This window comes from Numida meleagris, chromosome 7 (genome assembly GCF_002078875.1).
Source record: "Numida meleagris isolate 19003 breed g44 Domestic line chromosome 7, NumMel1.0, whole genome shotgun sequence".
Classification (NCBI taxonomy): domain Eukaryota; kingdom Metazoa; phylum Chordata; class Aves; order Galliformes; family Numididae; genus Numida; species Numida meleagris.
The window spans coordinates 2,117,959-2,136,359 of NC_034415.1; the positions used below are offsets into that span (position 1 = coordinate 2,117,959).

General features: G+C 41.0%; 1 long non-coding RNA gene across 10 annotated transcripts in view; it reads right to left on the reverse strand.

The window, feature by feature from the left end:
- Positions 1-6,550, reverse strand: part of LOC110402498 — a 267,102-nt gene extending 260,552 nt beyond the window's left edge. For 7 of the 10 annotated variants that reach the window (XR_002441134.1, XR_002441135.1, XR_002441133.1 and 4 more), the window contains exons 1-2: positions 5,473-5,981; positions 5,268-5,340 (exon numbers count right to left, since the gene is read on the reverse strand). This is a non-coding gene — a long non-coding RNA (uncharacterized LOC110402498). The other 3 variants (XR_002441136.1, XR_002441137.1, XR_002441131.1) reach the window with 3 other exon arrangements.

An 18,401-nucleotide genomic window follows, 5' to 3' on the forward strand; every position in this document is an offset into this window, starting at 1 on the left:
ATTAACAGGCAGAACTATTTTCACTCAGAGAAACTAAGTGTTGCGTAGTAAAAACTATTGCATCAGATCCTACCTGAAAGTAAAGACATAACAACTCTTCCTCTTTCTCTTCTAGAAATTTCCAGTCTCTTCCTGTAGAAATCTTTATTCAAAATCTGAAGAGGCAGTTCAAACCACAGGGAAGGTGGCACATCACAAGGTGATACAGAGATGCATATTCAATCCCTTCAGTTTACTTTAGTTTGAATACAGTTTGTCCAAAATTAACTTTTTTTTAATTTGCTACTTTTAAAGAGCCAGAATATCTAAGGTTTAAGAGTGACTCAAGCTTACGTCAGTGACATGAAGCAGCAAGGAAACACACCTCACAAGGCTGTGCAGGCAGCCACAGTTCTACTTCACATTTGAAGTTTTGAATAAAGAATGAAATCAAATGGTATGATTACAAAAGATGGGAAAAAAACCCAACCATTTTCCAAGGTAATTTCAAGTACGGCAGTAATCTACACGAGACAGAAGACTTGCCAGCAGTCTGTTCTATTAGCTTTTAGATGGGTATTTGCACTACGTAAATCATGAACTCAGTTTTAACTCCTAACTCAGGCACCTTTGAAAAATCCAAGTAATAAAGCAGTGATTGCAGACAAACAAGCTTCATTTGCAGATAAACGCAAACCATTCTTTTAGCTCAGAGGACCCACTATGTGCTCTGTTCTATCCAGGTAATTTCTCAGGTACTGAAAGCGTGGCAGGATGCTCAGCTTTCTTTCCATTGTAAGGATGAAAATATCCTTACTCAGGCTCATTCCGGAGCTGTTACTCTTACTCTAGAAATGGAAACTGAAATGAAATTAGTAGTACTTCTTTCATCGCTGCTTCTGGAAAATGTTTTTTCCCTGATGTGTAATAACCAATTTAATATTCTGCCCTAATGCTTTTGATATGAAAACCCCCAAATGGTAGAGCCTAGGAACGTAGAAATCTGTGCAGAAGATGACAAAGGCACAAAATGGTCAAAGACGCAAAAAGCACATGTTAGCAGAAGCCTGAAGTGGAATTTAGAACTTGGTTAATGCAACTCCCGTTCACTGGGTGGCTTGCTTTTTTAGATTAAATAGTCAACAAACATGGGATTCCAGGTATGGCTGCTTAGACAAATCAAAGCGCTTCGTGCTTCAATAGGTAGTAAAGCAAAAGCAGGCGATTCTTTAACATTCTGAAACTTAAACGTACAAAATTAACAAAATCAGATACAAGCAAGCTTTTTGGATCCCAGGCTGCAATGCAGAATTTATCACACATGCTCACTGCATATTATCTCACTGCAGGAGCTGTGAAGTTCTCCAAATGTACGCAGAGTAAGATCTTCATCTTGGAGCACCTTTTATTCACTGCTGAGACATACGGGTGGCCCCAGGTGCCAGCGGGCATGCCTGCACCCATTTCAGCTGCACTGACAGAACCTGGCAGAGAATGCTGCAACTGGCCCAATGCATACTTCAGTTGTATCTGCCCCTCTTCGAAACAGAGAAACGTTGCGCAGACCAATCCCAATGCCAACAGCACTCGAATACACTGAGCTCACTAGCTATTTCAGAAAACTTAAAAGCAGCAAGAGGTGACAAAGCTAGCAGTTTTCATCCTCGGGAGAATTTCTAAGCTCTCTATGTAAGCCATGCTCTAACAAAAACAATACGGTAACAAGCTTCAAACCCATCTGAAAAAGGTCTATTAAACGAAGCTAGCATCAGATTGAGAATGTTAATTTGGAAAACAGAGTAATCATTTAACACTCTTTAAGCATACATTTTATCCTCCAATGACATCTTAAATGTTCCTGAAATGAGTTTACCAACCAAAAATGTCTAAAAATGCACACCAGAAGCAAAGTTGAAAATACAGATAGCGTGGGTTTTTCTTTTTTTTTTTTCCATTTATCAGCTAAAGCAATTTAATGTTTTGCAAGATTCAGAAAAAAAGTTTAATTCTGAAGTTGAATTAATCATAACTTTAGGTTCAATAGAGTATGCAAATTGAAGTCTGAAGCCTCAAAATCATACTTAATACTTCATAAAGCTTCCTCTTAAAAAATAAATTACTGCTCTTTGGTAAGTCAGAGCTCCCCAAGCGCAGAAAATGACCCCTCTTAAAACAGATATAATATTGATTATCCAACTTTAAAGTGCAATCTAAATAACATGGTGGGTTGAACGAAGTAGCCAAGTAGCAAGACAGCTCCTTACTGCATTGGCCACAAGAGATTCAAAGATAAATCGAGGAATAAATTAGGTTAAGCATTGGTGGTGATTATCAACCCCAGCTATTAGGTTATGCAACGTTCCTATAAACTTATATTCAAGAGCTCACAAGTTCCTTATCACTCTTCAGGCATGCAGTTAGGTGTTAATTAAGGAAGTCCTCACTTGAACTAAGTGCCGTTACCACAAAAAGTCTTTAAAAAAAACACAAAGAATTCTCACATGTTATCTTTAAACAGTCGCTAAAGACAGGATCCCATTTCTCAAGCTGTATTCTCAACTACTCTCAGAAGAAGGGACTGCTACTTCATATCATACACTAAAAAACCTCACCCCTTCAAGCAATCTTTCACACATCACTTCTATGCTTATCTATAAATATAACGAGCAATCAGCTCCCTCAGTGGTGCCTTGCTGTCTGTCTAGAGCTACTCTTCTATTGTAAAAATTTCTGACCGTGCTTTCGCCTATTAATAAACAAAGCATTCAAGCCTGCCTCTTTTCACTCGTATAATCTCAGAACGTCTAAGCTGCCCACAAACCCCTATATCTTTATGAGCAAATATTTGGCACAGAGACAAACTTTATTAACGATCAGTATTTCAAGCTAAAGACCAGAAATGAACTTTTCGATAGCCTTAATTTATACACAAACTATACCATTAATAAACAAACTTATGCCCTAAACTTCCTAAGTCAGCTGTATAGCAAAGCTGTCCTTACGAATATAAATTTAGACGCCTGTCCCCCATCCTCCTCACCTAAGAAGCAAAAACACTACCGTATATGTTTAACAAAGAAAGCGGTGTGGCAGACTACATCTGCACCCGTACCACCAGAATACACACATATAAATTAAAGACTACTGCAAATGCGTATTCGTAAAGATGCCTTGTGATACAATGCTTAATTTCGTAATACTTTAGTAATCTTCCCTAAGGGAGCAAAGTCATGGATCTCTTATTTCCCTTGAGCTTTTCCATCCATGTTTTAAGCCCTGTTTCTACTTCAAATTGCTTAGAATCTAATCCGCTATCACTTGAGAAAGTTTGTAGGAAGAGGCCTTTGAGGTTTTAACCACTGGAGCTCTTACCATGGCCCCAGGAACATGAGTGGCATATTAAATAGTTACGGCACCAGAAATGGACACAGACCCATTAAATCAGAGGCTGGAACCAGCTACAGGAAAATGCTAATGGGCAGTCAGAGTCCCTGGACTCCAGCAGTGCAAACATTCAGTGCAGCCTTCCACTTCTTGCAGATGCATTCAGGAGAGGCACCACCTGTTTTCCCCAGATGTTTATATTAATGTTCCTTTAAAAGACAACTAATCAACCAGCTAATCAACCATGATTGTGTCATGACAATTTTTCATTTAATGGATACTTCATGTGAAAAACAACACCCAAGCTTACTGTATTCCTTATATCTACAACCATTTCATGGATTTTTAGAAGTTCCAATTGCATCCATGCACAAGAAGTTATCCTGATGAAGCACAGAAAGCAGAAAACTGATGCAAAGCTACTGAAATTCTTTCAGAGAAGCTATGAATAAGGAACTTAAAAACTAAATACAGTAAGTCAGTTAATACGTGGGTACATGAAGTTCATACATACTTGCCAGCATACACTTATAATATCTTCTCAACCAATCTGACTCTACTGCTTTCCTTCATAGCAAGTAAAACACAAAATAAGCAATCGGTATTTGTTTCAGGCTGTTTCTGTGTTTGGATACATTTGTTCAAATTCCTGGCTAAACTCTTTTTTTTGTATGCTTATGTTTATTAACAGTACCTGGTTGAAAGGCAACGCAATAGCTCAGGAAGAAACGCTGCCCTTTCACTCCCAAAAGTAAGTTTTCACAAATAGAAGAGCATATTCAAGCTGCATACTTGATTTACTTTTTTTATTCTTATTCCCTTTTTTATTTAGAACAGTTTCCTACCCATTTTTTTGGTGCTAGAGTCTCCTCTTTTTCTTAATTTTCTCCCAAATGGCAAGCAAATTTATTTCATTCTGTATTTGAGTCAGACTTTTAAAGTCATCAGTGCCAAACTGGGTTCAATGCCAACTACAAGAAGTAGATTCCCATGAACAGAAATGTTCTTCAAGCTCTACATTGAAGAGCCACAGATTTGACTCAAACAAGCTGTTTGCCTTCGACATTGCAAAATACCTTATTCCACATAATGCACACTTCATATATCATTTCTTCCGTTCATTCCCATAATATACCCACGTATTTTGAAGACAGAGTGCCAACGGTTGCACAGTTCTCAGAATCAAAGTTCATTGTCTATTTTTGGTAACTAATATGTTGCTTTTATTTATTACATTGTATAACAACCATTTTATGACAACATTCTTCTATCAATAAATTTTCCTGGAAACATAATAAAGAATTGATAAACATCACCTTATTCTTAAGTTTGTTACTAACTGTAAGACTAGGTTCTCTAACTTCACTTTACTATTACCACAGACAAAATTTTACATAAAAATAAATTTTAACTCAATATAAATAGAATAAATTTACTTTATTTCCCCCCTTATTTTCTTCTAATCCAAAGCAGCTGCCAGGTAGCTTACATAGAAGCTCTGGTAAAATGTAAATGCAAATTATGAGTTTCCTATCCTCTGAAACATATCTAAAAAAAAAATTCAAGTGCTCACATTTTTATAAGACCAATAAGGAAAAGAAGGGAGAGCCTTCCTTGTACCAGGAAAGGCAAACTATATCTACAATTACACAGTCAACATCATATATCTTCTAGAACAAAAACTGCACTAATAAAGATTTCTCCTCCCTCAGAGCACTGGCTTGCCTTTCAGAAGCCATAGCAAGAACATCTTAGCCTAGTTCATGCTTTATGACAGTACCAAAAAACCAAGCCCCTGTGAGGCAGCCCATGACACCAACAGTGCGTACAACAGATAAATGCTTGTTAGGAATCACATCATGCTGCAGTTAGAGCAACACATCAAAACTTTTCTCTACACGTACCATTAGCAGGTCTTAATCTCTTCTCTGCTTCACGGTCTGCGCATGTAGCCAGCTGGGTGTTCAGAGCTTCAACCTACAAGAGAATAAAAACAAAGAGCCTAGAACAGCAAAGCAAAAACCACACTTGCACCAGCGCTGCTCCCACCAACGTAGCTGTAACACCGGCTAATCATAGCTGTAAGAGACATCAACAAAAAATACTCACCTAAGAACCTCAGCCCTCTCCTGTGGAGCTACCTCAGGAAGTAAAGGTTGCTGCCTGCTGGAAACTAGTCTATATAGCTTCTGCCGAGGGATGGTGCTCCCCTGGCCAGGACTTGGTGGGAGGCTGGGCCCAGGTGCTGGCAATCAACCCTGGCACCTACACAGCAGCTGTGCCCCTGGGGCCACCTGCCTCAGAGACCTTGCTCTGAGCTGCTTCTTCAGCTTCCCTGCAAGCCATATAATAGAACAGCAATGCTTCAAGCAAGAGTCAGTTATTAGTGTACAGGGGGGCTGCCTGGGGCTCCCTGAGGCACTGCTCCGTGCAGGGGACCCTCAGCACTGTGAGTTGAGTGCACCAAAATGGCTCCCTGCCCAAACACCAGCCCTCTGCTGTAGCCAGCCTAGCCACCTGCCCTCTCCATGTTCCCCCCACCAGAGCTCAACAGACAGGGCGATGGCCCTCATGGGGGCTGTGTGCTGCCAGGTGTGGGCTATTACTCATTTTCCAGCAAACTAACCTGCCTCATTAATAGCTGCACCTGCTGAGCTGCTTCTTTACCCAGCAACAGGGTGCTCTCTGGGAAGTGCCGGAAACCCAGTTCTTACCTGTAACTTCCGAATAATTCTCACTGGAAGTTTCTAGAAGCACCCAGCACGCTCTGAGGCAGCTGCTTGCTCCCCCGCCCTCAGGGCGCACTGCCCGCACCACACAAAATGGCGTCCACAGGGTGGCGGCAGGCCTGCCCCTGTGCTTCTGTGCTTCCCGCTCTAGCAACGAGTGTGTCAGGAATGCGTCTGCCCTTGGCTGGCCTCTGGGGTGTTTGTTCATTTATTTTCTAAGTGATTACAAATTTCTAACATCCTCCATACTTGCAGCTGTTTAAATGCCGTTTTCTTACCTGTGCTCCTACTTCCCCTGCCCTTTGTCCAGCTGTTATTAATTGTTCAGCTAATGCTAACTAATGAGCATGCCTTACCACAAAGGGACTTCTGATAACAAACAACAACAAAAATTACGTTGTCGTCTATGGGTAGCATGAGCTGCCAACATTTTCCTGAGAACTTTTTGGTTCATTCAGACAAACAGAATTTCATCTTTTGAAGTTATTATGTCATTTTTATTTGTTTTTAATGTGAATGAAGCACGATCTCTTGAGTTGCACCAATTCTTAGTAAGTATGTAAACAATCTCCTCTGCCTGGCATCTCTGTCCTACTGTGACTTTAAAAAGTATCTGTTCAAAATCTGTTGAGCACTGCGAAGAATTCAGAATATTTCTGCTTCTAATACTCATAGCCTAGAAGTCATATCAGTCATATGATCATAAACAGCTGTTGCATTTGACTTCTAATCAGCCATTATTTTCAAAGGAGGCAGTGAATGCTGGAAGGGATGATAGAAAGTTATTGCAGAAATGCCCTACCTGAGAACTCCAAAATCCACTTTTAGGGATACAGAACTTTGCTAGGCACTGTAAAAACTCTTCACATATAACATTGTACCATGAACAGTAATGCTCTGTGATATAAATAGAAAAAAAATAGACACTATGCACAGAACAAGCAAAAGTGCAGAAAGTGCTCCAGACAGGTATGTTTTTTAATTAAATATACAATGCATGTATCACTAGCTTGTGCAGATGGAAAAGAATAAAGTTTTTGCCTAGCAGTCCCTGTTCTCCTCAAGTTACATAAATCCCATTAATGAAGGTTTATGAAGCCTGATTGGAGATGCAGCATAGCAAATGTTTTGTTTAGCACCAAAAGCCGCACCTGTTCTCTCTCCCGTTCACTTAAATTCAATGAGACCTTCCACATGGGAAAAAAAAAAAAGAGAGAGAAAAGAAAAATGTGAAACAAATTAATGTAATAGTGAGATACCTGAAATATATCAAAATTGCACAAGGATCTAGTCTGTTTTATATCATGTGCCTAAGTGTTTCACCATTGCAGGTTACTGGCTGCTACCTTAAAGGAACAGAGTAATACAGGTGATAAAATGTCTTGAAAGTCCCCCTTGGCTCCTGCTTCTGTTCTGCAAAACTGCCCCAGGGAAACAAAATAATGCTTTCAGGCATCGATCACTCATATTCAGGAAAGAGAATCCTATCATCTCATCATAAGAAACTATCTATAAATGAAAAACAATGTAGCACTCAGAAAATAAAAATAACTGGTGGGGTTTTTGTTTGTTTCATTTTCCCCAGTGCAATTAATGTTATTCTAAAATACACTGGAAGGAAAGCAAATACAAGACAGGAATCACCATGCCAGACCAGATGAAAGATCCTTTGTCTAAGACAAAAAAAAAACCCATGACACTGAAAGCAAAAATTTCTGCACTAGGAAAGCAAGACTTGATCTTTCCACTCCCTCCATTTGAGGTTCTTTTTTCATTAATCAAAACAGTTGATTTGAAGCCCATCACGTGTGGAAGTCATCAACATTTTCGCTGCTAAAGGGCATCATTTTGCACATGTATCCCAAGTGACCTTCACTTCTGCTCACAGTTCCCTATTCCCCTTGACACTTAAGTCTCCATATTCAGCAAGAAATTAGAAATGCTTTCTTAGCTGTAAGTACTCACTAATAGCCATCTTGGAAATTTGTTACACCTGGGTTGCCAACACTATGAAACATATGTCTCCAACAGCCTCTTAATTTAGGTGTTCTCTCAGGAAAAGCATGTTCCAACAGCTCTTTCACTCTCCATAGTTCCTGCCTGCCTTCATTAATTATATGAATCAGTACTCCTGTTAACATTTCTCCCCATTAGTGTTGCTTCTCTTAAAAATGTTTGATTTTTTTTTTGTCATGCGGAACTGCAATTATTAAAGTCTGATGGATGTTCCTGAACATCATGAGAAAAAACCAATTCAGACAGCTAGAACAGCATGTGATTTTCTTTCATGACAAAAAATGATGAAGTCTACACTAATAAAGACTGCTAATTTGAAAGTAAAAGAACCATGTTTGTATCAGAAATCAAGTCCAGGTTCATTGCTTTTGAAGAAAGAAAGGAACACTAAGATTTTTCTCAGTGACATTCTGCCCAGAAAGCCACCGAACATCTCTTTGTGATTTCTTCTCAATTTCTTCCTAAGCTTCTTTTTGAGCTTTTAGTCTATAATTAAGACAGAGCTCAGCATTCAAAACCAGAAAGGATACAGAAAAACAGAAGTGCCTGGAAAAGCTGTTCTGAAGTTTAATCAATCTTGTTTAATTTCTAAATTATTTTCACTTATTTCCAGAATAGATTTGGACATGACTGTGGACATCATCTTCTACTTTCTGAGCTACTGAAATCTTAAACATACCTTGCATTTCTCCAGAGATTCCTGGTTTTGATCATCAGTCTTGGATTTTGATTCCATTAACTGAATTGAAACGGACATGTAAATTAAATAGATAGCTTTGAAAGTCCTAATTCCTGTTCTGTGCTCATTCTGCCAAACTGCTGCAGCTTCTGAAGTATGAGATGGGAAATATATGAGATGGGAAAGGGTACTATTTTGCTACAGTTTAATCTTTTTTGCTGACTTCATAGACAGTGGCCTTTCAAGCAGTCAGACTCTTGTTTCTCTTGAAACTGCACCAAAAAGGAAAAGCACAGGAGGAATTTTTTTTTTTTTTTTTTTTTTTTTTGTGCATTGTGCACGTGTCTTTGAGAAAACTGATCTCACAGTGTGATCTGGCTCACCCTTAGTCAGCACAACTTTCTGGCAGCGCTTCTGTGTTGTTCCGAACTCGCTCGGTGAGGTACCAAGCACTACAGCTGCTCTGTCTTTGCAGTCTGCCCAGGCAGATCTGTCCTGCTTCCCAGCCAGGCTAATTAATTCTGATGGGAGTGCAGGAACAGCATGGCTGGGCTGCATCTGATCAATGGTGTCTCCCAGCTCCCTTGCTCAGCATTAGCAGAGGAGCTTCTACCCTGTGCTCCTCTGTATGACACCTTTTAATGCCAGCATTGCAGCGAAGATACATCACATAGAGACTCTTGGTAACATTCAAGCTTTGGACAGTTCTGCCCTAATTATATGGGAGTGAAAACAAACCACAAACTGATGTGGAATAATTTCCATTTTACTCTCGACAAGTTAATTTCAGGTACGACCAGGAGGCTGTGAAAGGTCTGGCATCTCATACCACATTCTCCTTCTCCAAGGCAACAAAGATTAAATAAGACTCCGCTTCACCTGCACGGGAAAAAAAAAAAAAAAAAAAAAAAAAAAAAACAACCGAAGTTCATTTGCTTTAGTAACACGGTTTTGTTGGTTTTCTTTAATTTGGGGGTAAATGTTGGTGAAATTTAGTGCTCATAAAAGTGAAAGATTAATCCTGGCCAGAGCAAGGCTTGGTGCAGCTGGACCCTATGCAAACTCCCACTCATTCCCATCAATGCATCTCAGTCAGGGCAGCGAGACGTGGCTGCTGTCCCAGCGCTGGGCCTCTTCTGAGGGGAGAGTGCCAAACCTGCTGAAAAGCCCAGTAGTTCGCTTGATTGCAAATAGGTTTCAAGCCCACCAGAACAGCACGTTTAATTACACTTCTCTGTTGCTTAACTCTGAGATAGTAACAGGTACTTTTGTGTCCTCCAACTATGCTCATGTAATTGGCCTTATCCAAAAATAATCCACGAGGTAGCAGAGATTGTATCTTTGATGATGGTTTATTTCTTTCTCTTCTTTCTTTCTTTTTTAAGTACATGCTGATTTTTAATCTGCTGGACTGAATCTTGATGTAACAAAAAACACTTCTAAGGGCAAATTCCTGTTACCCTTTGCTTTGATCTTTTGCACACACAAACACACAAAAATCCAACTGAATGGAACAGAGGATTTGAAAATGAAACAGGTGTGAGACTCTGAAAAACACTATAACCAGGTCAATAGGAATTTCCCACTTGCTGTTCATATTCTCTGCCTGTATGCCAAGGAATCAAGGCTCACCACATACAGTTTCCCTACTGCTGGCAGGGGTCTTATCACTGAGCCAAATTAGCAGGAAAGGCATATTCTCAGATCTCTGTTGGCTAGGGGCCAACATAACCACAAGCTCCAGGTAAAACAGAACTGATTATTGTACCCTTTCTCTTAAGGAAGCAGAATGTAAAAGTTAACACTAAGAGTTCACCACAGACCTATCCTGTGCTATTCTCCACCGACAGGGCAGCAGAATCCAAACACTGAACAGTTTCAAGGCACATTATTGTGCAAAATGCACGTTTTCATATATATAACCTCCCTTTTCCCCTTGTTTTGCAGGGAGACCTTATTTGTGAGCATCAGTACCTCTGGTGCAGAAGGACAAAAAATATATACTGAATGTAATCTATTCATGTTTGCTTCTCTTATTTACAACCCAACATACTGCACAGCAAAACCACTGGAAAGAACCCCACTAATTTTTGGTGGTAAGGGACAGAGCCTTGGTTCAGAAGAATGGAGTGATCGTATCAACATCACTGGACACTTTTAAGCAACACTACAATAGCAGTTTGTCCGTGGAACTGCTTCCCCTACACTCATGATGTGCCTTGAACAGCAAAAGCACACACTGGGAAAACTCATGGAAGGCTACAACCCAGGGAATTGCTTACGCATTATCCAATTGGGTCACAAAATTTGTTTTTCTAGAGAATGTGAAATGCATTGGACTTGAAAAGCTCTTGGCTTATGTAAGAGATGCCAAAGGGCAGTCTATTCATTAGCCAAGACATAAAAGTAAAAAGGCTGCTTCAGGGCCTTCAGGCAACACAGTTTCTTGAGCTCTGCTGCATAACAGCTGCCCTCCAGAGCCTGCCTAACATCATCAGACATACTCTGTAGCAGCGGAGAAAGATAATGCACTTACTATCACAGAATCTCCACACTGGACAGTCTCCGTAAGAAAGGAAGACACCCTCCATTTCCAGATCTGTCTTTTCTGGTGCTGAACCCCAACACTGGGGTTCTTCCTTTACTTCAGTGTGATCACAGTTGGAAAATTTGCTCCTTTCTTTGTAATATTACTTTATACTCCTTCATAGAGCTGTAGCTGCCCACATATTTGTTACAAGGTGTGCTGCTGGCCCTGCATACCAGTCCTCTGTGAGGAAGCTGCCTTGATCATTTAGGAATCATGAAGCAGCCTCACAGATTTACAGTAGGCAACCAGTACCAGAGAGCAAGGAGAGTGAACAAGTTACTACCTACCACACGACTTTATTACTTGGCTGTAAGTAGCCAAGGTGCTTTTTTTCACGTAAATACTGCCATAAAATAATTGGCCAAAAATTCTTTGTTACTCAGTCTGGTATGCACTTTTCCCGTTTGGAAGTCCAACAGAACAGCTGGGCATCTGCATTTCTTCCTTGCATACAAGCCCACTTCCCTGATGTAGAGGTGCGTCCTGTTCTAGCTTCCAGCTGGGCTTCTCCTGCTACCTGCTCGCAGCCCCCTGTACAAGAGCCCTACCTGTGAAGCACTTCAGGGGGGCCATCAGCACGCAGTTGTAGTTGTTGGGAGCAGTTACCGTCACACGGTCACTCGTCTGTGTTTGTGATGTATCTCAGCCAAGAGTGTCAGGTTGCAGGGGAATGCACTGGCCAGGATGTCTACTGTAGCTCGAGTTCTTGCCAAGGAAACCTGAATAAACCCTATAAAAATATTCTCCTTCTTCCTATTTATCTTAGGTTTTTTGAAGCTATTACTATTTAATTTATCAGGCTTGATTTATTGAAGTATTTACCTTGGATGCTGTTGTACTTGACGGTTTTGAGCAAAGAAATGACTAATTCATAATGACAGTTGGGATAAAAAAATCGCAGCACAGGAATTAAACTAAACAAACTCTTGATTTATTTATATCTTAAGTTGCAAGCAAAAGCCTGAAGTTGAGTAATAGAGTGCTAGCTGCAATTTAAACAAAGTGCAATACAGAAAGGAACCAAAGCAAAAGAAAATTCCATAAATGTAGAAAAGAAAAAACAAAAAAAACCCCACCTGCTCCATCCAAAAGCTTTGAAGGAGAAAAGGGAGAAGAGATGGAACTGGCTATTGAATAACACTCACTCGACTCCTGAGTATTTCTTTACATAAAGAGCGTTAAGAGCGTGAGGCCATCTCAGTCCCAGCTTCCTTACTCCCTCTCCAGCAGTGCCTCCTGCCACACAGCAAGCACCGTGGCTGGCCTCATGCCTGTGCTATTTTAGTGAAGCTTCTTGCTAGGAAAAGGCGGCCACTAGAAGGCTACAGAGAGATTGGAAAATGAGATGTGGGATTCTTAATACATCTCTGTGTTGCAGTGCAAAACCCGTCGCTTCAAGGAGTACTGAGTTAGGAAGTCAAAAATAGCTGTCTTCAAACTTTGACTCTCACAGAACACCACCAGAAAACTGTTCCTGCTAGATGGAAAAGTTGAGAACAAGATATCTAGTTTGTGGCTACTTCTTCCCTACCTGTTCTAGGACAAGCTTTCACAGTAAAATCTCAGCTGCCCAGGTGATGGGTGAATTCACTTTGGATGCAGAATCTGCAGATGGAGCTCAGAGCAGAAGTGGGCCTTGAATGGAAATATCCAGGAGCATCCCCTCTGTAAGGCAATGAACTCAGCTAACTTGCTTTTCTCCCAACTCTGTATGTTTATCTCAACTTTAAATTCTGCACAGATCATTTTAAGTATTATTTTATATCAATAAAGTTCCAAGTTTTATTCCAAATATTCAGCCTGCACAACCGGTTTTACAAGAGTCGCTGTTTTTCTTATCTGCTGAACATGAAAGACCTACAATCTCAGCAATCTCCAGAAGTGCTAAAGCAGAGACCATGGTGTGGCAGGCCCACCAAGCTGCTGCGCTGCTATCTCCAGCCTCTCCCACCGCACAGCAGCGTCAAGCCCCAGGGAGGCTGTCACTGGCTCCAGCAACACCACACTGGGACAGGAAGTCAGCCCCGCGGGCCAACCCCACTGGCACATGAACTTTGCACAGCTGGTAAATCCAAATAGGCGTAAGGCTATTGGAAAAGCAGATGCAGGGTGGACTTGTTTCATAACACAGGCAGTGGCAGGGCTGGGGATGGGATAAGAAGATCACGGGCAAAAACAGATAGCACTTCAAGTTAATTAGATACTGAGTGTCCCAAGTAAGGAGAAAACCTCGAAAGCTGATGTAAATGTTCTGGTAGGATATTCCAGTCGGTTGATAGGACAAGAGGTAATGGCCTCAAGTTGTGCCAGGGGAGGTTCAGGTTGGTTATTAGTAAAAAGCTTCTTCTCAGAAAGAGCAGTTAGGCGTTGGAACAGGCTGCCCAGGGAGGTGCTGGAGTCACTGTCCCTGGAGGTGTTCAAGGAAGGTGTAGATGTGGCACTGAGTGAAATAGTTTAATGGTATGGTGGTGATGGGTTGATGGTTGGATGAGATGACCTTAGCAGTCTTTCCAGCCTTGACATTCAATGACATTCAATTCAGAAATTCAAGCAAGAGCTACCAAAGGAAAAGGCAGACTGACTCACTGGACTGTGGGGATAAGAGTGGGGCTGTCTGCTGCTAAGTGTGCTGCACGCTCCTGCCCAGCACACTCACAGAACATCTTTCCATTGCGGCTGGGGCAGCGGCAAGGCACCATCTGATCGTGGCAATCACTCTCTTAAGAAGGAGCTATGGCTCCTTATGGAATAATTTATTAATGCCACTTAAGAAATTGAGTTCCTGTTCTGTGCGTATTTATGCTGAATCAATACATGAAGTCAAAATTTCTTTTTATTGCTGAATAGAAATTATATTAAAAATCAGCATGGAAAAAGGAAACACTTAATGATACTGAGCTGCTTTAGTCTTCAAGTGCTTTCAATGACAAAATGATATGACATTAAAAATAATACATTTAAATATTTTATAAAAGACAAGAGTAAAAGTAAAGTCGGTGCTAAAGTTAGAACAAGATACGGTTGTACTCAAAATGACATTAACGTCAGTAAAATTCGATGAAAAATGCTTCATTTTTTCTTTTTCTTTTTTTTTTAATCAAAGCTAACACTAGCCAAATGCCTGCGTTTGGCAAGAACTTCATTTTTGAGTGAAAATTTACTATTGTCATTTTTTTAACCGTACTTCTTTGCAGTTGAAGATCATGAAAGATGACTTATATTGCAACGTAAGGGGAACTGATTTCTTGGTAGACTCTGATGCTACCACTGACTTATTCATATTCACTGACTTACACAGCAGGCATGCAGTCTGCTGTACCTCACCTCTGGTTTTTCTTTTTTGCAAAATCACTTCAGAGAACCACTCTTCAGAAGTTCAACAGTCACACAATTCAGTATTATTTCTGTGCTGTATTGCTCCACAAAAAAAGTTAGTAAAGGGACACTATTTCATTGCTTTCTTCCCTATTTTCTTTTTCAGCCTGAGGAGTTACCAAATCAACAATTCATTGAATTCTGTGTTGGGAATGCAATCCTACTTTCAGGCAATTAACAGTGCCCACAACCAAACCGTCCAGGCTGAGTTCGGAGGGTTCGGTTACAGCATGTACACTTCGAACCAGGTCTTGGACAGACACAATCCACGTGTTGGTATAAACAAATGTCATCCTCATTAACCCAGGTGGCTCCGGGTCACTGAAATGGAGCTGCTCTGAACAGAAAAAAGGCGTTTGAGGAATTCCAGCACAGCCTGGTGGGTGAGCTAGGAGGAAAATGCAGCGGGCTGAGGCACAGGCAGGCTGCCAGGAGAGCTGCTCTCCGGAACAAAAAACATGATGCTGAATGCTAAAAGTGGTCCAAAATAAACTTCTTTAGTTTAGAAGTTTAGCTTAGAAGTTGTCATCTTGTTCTCATTTGCACTGAAAGATCAACTCATACAACTTTCATATAAACCTTTTTATGTATACCTTACTTTATGTTTATAATATATTGGGTCCCATTCTTCCTCAGAAGCCTTATGTTTTTCTGAAGTAGAGCTGACGCACACAGAAGTGTGCTGTACTCTGTGACTGAAAAGTTCCTTCTGGTTTGGTTTCCCCTTGCACGTGATCAGAGATCAGCACAGCACTCTGGATCTTGGCAAACTGTTGCTTTATGTATGGAAAAATGGCTGTGGTACAGCTGTGCAGAGCCCGCGGGGAATTTCTGATATTCTTACAGAGGCAATCTGGGGAATGTACAGAGTCAAAAAACACTGAGCCTGTACAAAAGCAAGATGCCTTGCGTAAGAGATAAGCATTGCTACTGGAGAGCTTTTCTGAGGAATGTTTAAAAAAAGGGTACAATTTCCAGCTTAATTTAACACCTGTCTTGAGCCGCTTTTCATTCTTACTCTCTCTGTCATCTCACACAAACAAATAGGTCATGGTGTTAGCATTTCACTTCCCTTCATAGCACCTAGATTAAATTCTAGGATGTGCCATACATGCTGTGCTTCTCATACAAGATTTAAGCTAGTTTTCCTGTTTTGCAGCAAAGCTTGAAAACCACAGCTTTATTCAGCAGTACGGGTGCAAAAAGGAGCGGGTACAGAGGTACCCTGTAAGGGGTCAAACACAGCACTAGAAGCTGGGATGGGAGGGAGCAGGCTATGGGAAAGCAATCGGGCTTCTGTGATCCCCTCAGTGGTGGCCCCAACCACCACAGCCTGGGCCAGCGTCCCACACTCAGCAGGCTGATATTTCTGTGTTGGGTAACGTTCATCTTGAGAACTGTGCTGCAGCTGATAATCATAACATATTGCCTCTGCAAAAGGTTTTACCATAACTACCTTGTTCATTAAAGAGCACAAGAAACACGTAAAAATCTAAACCAAAGAGAACACATGACTCAACCCCCATTGTACTCACCTCGGCAAGCAAAAGCTTGTGAATGCTCTGGGACTCTTCCTCTCCTACACCTTCCCACACCTGGCTTCACTAACACAGCATCACCATTCTTCTGCTTTTCTATCAGCTTCTAGCCAGTAAATTGTGGCAGAAATCCAGCTCCTTTGGTCACATTAGCCCTTGATTAGCTGCACTTGTCTCCCAGCGTACCTGTCATTTATTTTTAGCCTAGATCTCAGATTATAAAACACTTTTGAAAACCTAACTTTTAGCTGGAGGCAGCGGTTATCAGTCTTTGTGCAGCTTAGCTCTACTTGAGAAAATCAGCAGTTTTGCACCATACTTTGCATGACTGTTTCTCAGGTTTTAGGCTGTGCCAGGTATCCAGCCCACTACAACGGTGTTGTTGCTGTTGCTTTAACAAAGCCAGGTCAGTTTCCTAACGAGCAGAGCTCGTTAGCTTGGGCTTTGTGCCTCACCTGTAATACACTTCACTGGGTTCCTGGGAGACTTGCAAATATGCCCATAGCTTATCACTATGAGTTTGTAAGGAGCATCCCAGCATACAAACACTCCTCTACAAACACTGTGTCACCATCTGGTGGACTTTTGAAATTTGGGTGACAACAGAGATATAACCCTGGTGTATGCATAGCAAGTTCTTGGAAGCAATCAGAAATTCTAAACTGTATTAAGACAGGCTCTCTCAATTGTCACATTGGGATTTAATGAGATTTAATTGTGTGAAGCATTGTTTAATTTGAAAATACTCAAAAGCCAAGAGCTCAGTTTACCGCCAAGGAATTATACTCCGAAAGACATTCCCACTGGGCACGTGGGGACAGTTTTAATGTAAGGCTCTGTTTCCCTGAGTTGGTGAGTAGTAAGAACATGTATGCAGCAGATTTTCACGCCATTCAGAATTCTTCTTTGAAAATGCATTCACAAATCAATCGTTAACTGTTCGTGCACTTTAAAAAAAATCTGTATTCTGAGGTTTGCTCTCCGAAACAAAAAATGTGATAAGTGCTAAAATCGCCTCAAAGAGAACTTCTGCTATTTTTTCTGATATTTGTGGCCAAGAGAAGATTAGAATCTTTCTAGAAAACAGCTTCCAAATCAAAACAAAATCCTCCACAGTGCTTACATCCCCGGTGTCACTGGAAGGGCTGCAAGACAGTTTTTCAAGGAACCAATATGAATGAGTGTCCCCAGAGTTACACAGGATGAAGATCTGGGAAATATTTGCAGTCATTCCTAAAAATAAGATACTGACTGAAATAGCCAGAAAGGCTCTATGTTGACCAGATCTTAAAAGAAGAAACAGAAATGAAGTGTTCTCCTCCGTGATCCAGTGAGCTGCAGTGAGTAGATCAGTGTCTCAGGCTTCTTTTCCTTCCCCATTTGATTTCCAAAGACATGCCTCAAGACCTGCCATCAGAGAAGCCCCCAGAGGTTTGTTAATGATCTAGCACAGAGTTAGCTGGAAAGGGAATTTGGATCATTGCTGAGGAGAATCCGCTGCCTCTGTGATTGTTTTCTGCCACTTACTCAAGCAAGACTGTCAAGGATGCACTTCATTGAGCTGATAATTGTGAATGAATTATTTGACCTAGATGAGCATTAAAATTAAATTAATGTTTTAACCAAGTGTGACTGTATATATCGCTGTAAAGATAGGCAGCAAATATAACTGCCTTTTGACTGGTTTTTGGATCAGCTGAGGAAGGTATTGGTCACAATCTGGTAACAAACAAGGAATAGCTTACCCCCTTTCTGAGGATCAGAGCTCACTGAAAACTCCCAAAAAAGGCAATCTCCAAGTAGACATGCTTCCCCTTCTGCTGCCAGCCCTTCAGTGAGGTTTGGGAGGGGTGAACCCTGGGTGAATTGCCTGCACCCGTGCACCCAGGGCTGGCCACACCCCTTCACCATCAGGCCCTGACCTAACAGTCCCCATATTATTGTTTACACAGCTCTCTAGATATTTTCAATTTTGTTTTGAAGGAGGAGTTATGAACATGCAGTGATAAGTGGAGGGGCACTATGTCAATTGAGCAACGGTTTCTTTAACGACTTCCAGCAGAAGAAAATCAGTTTTGTCCATCTGTAATGAGAGAATCATGACGCGTACC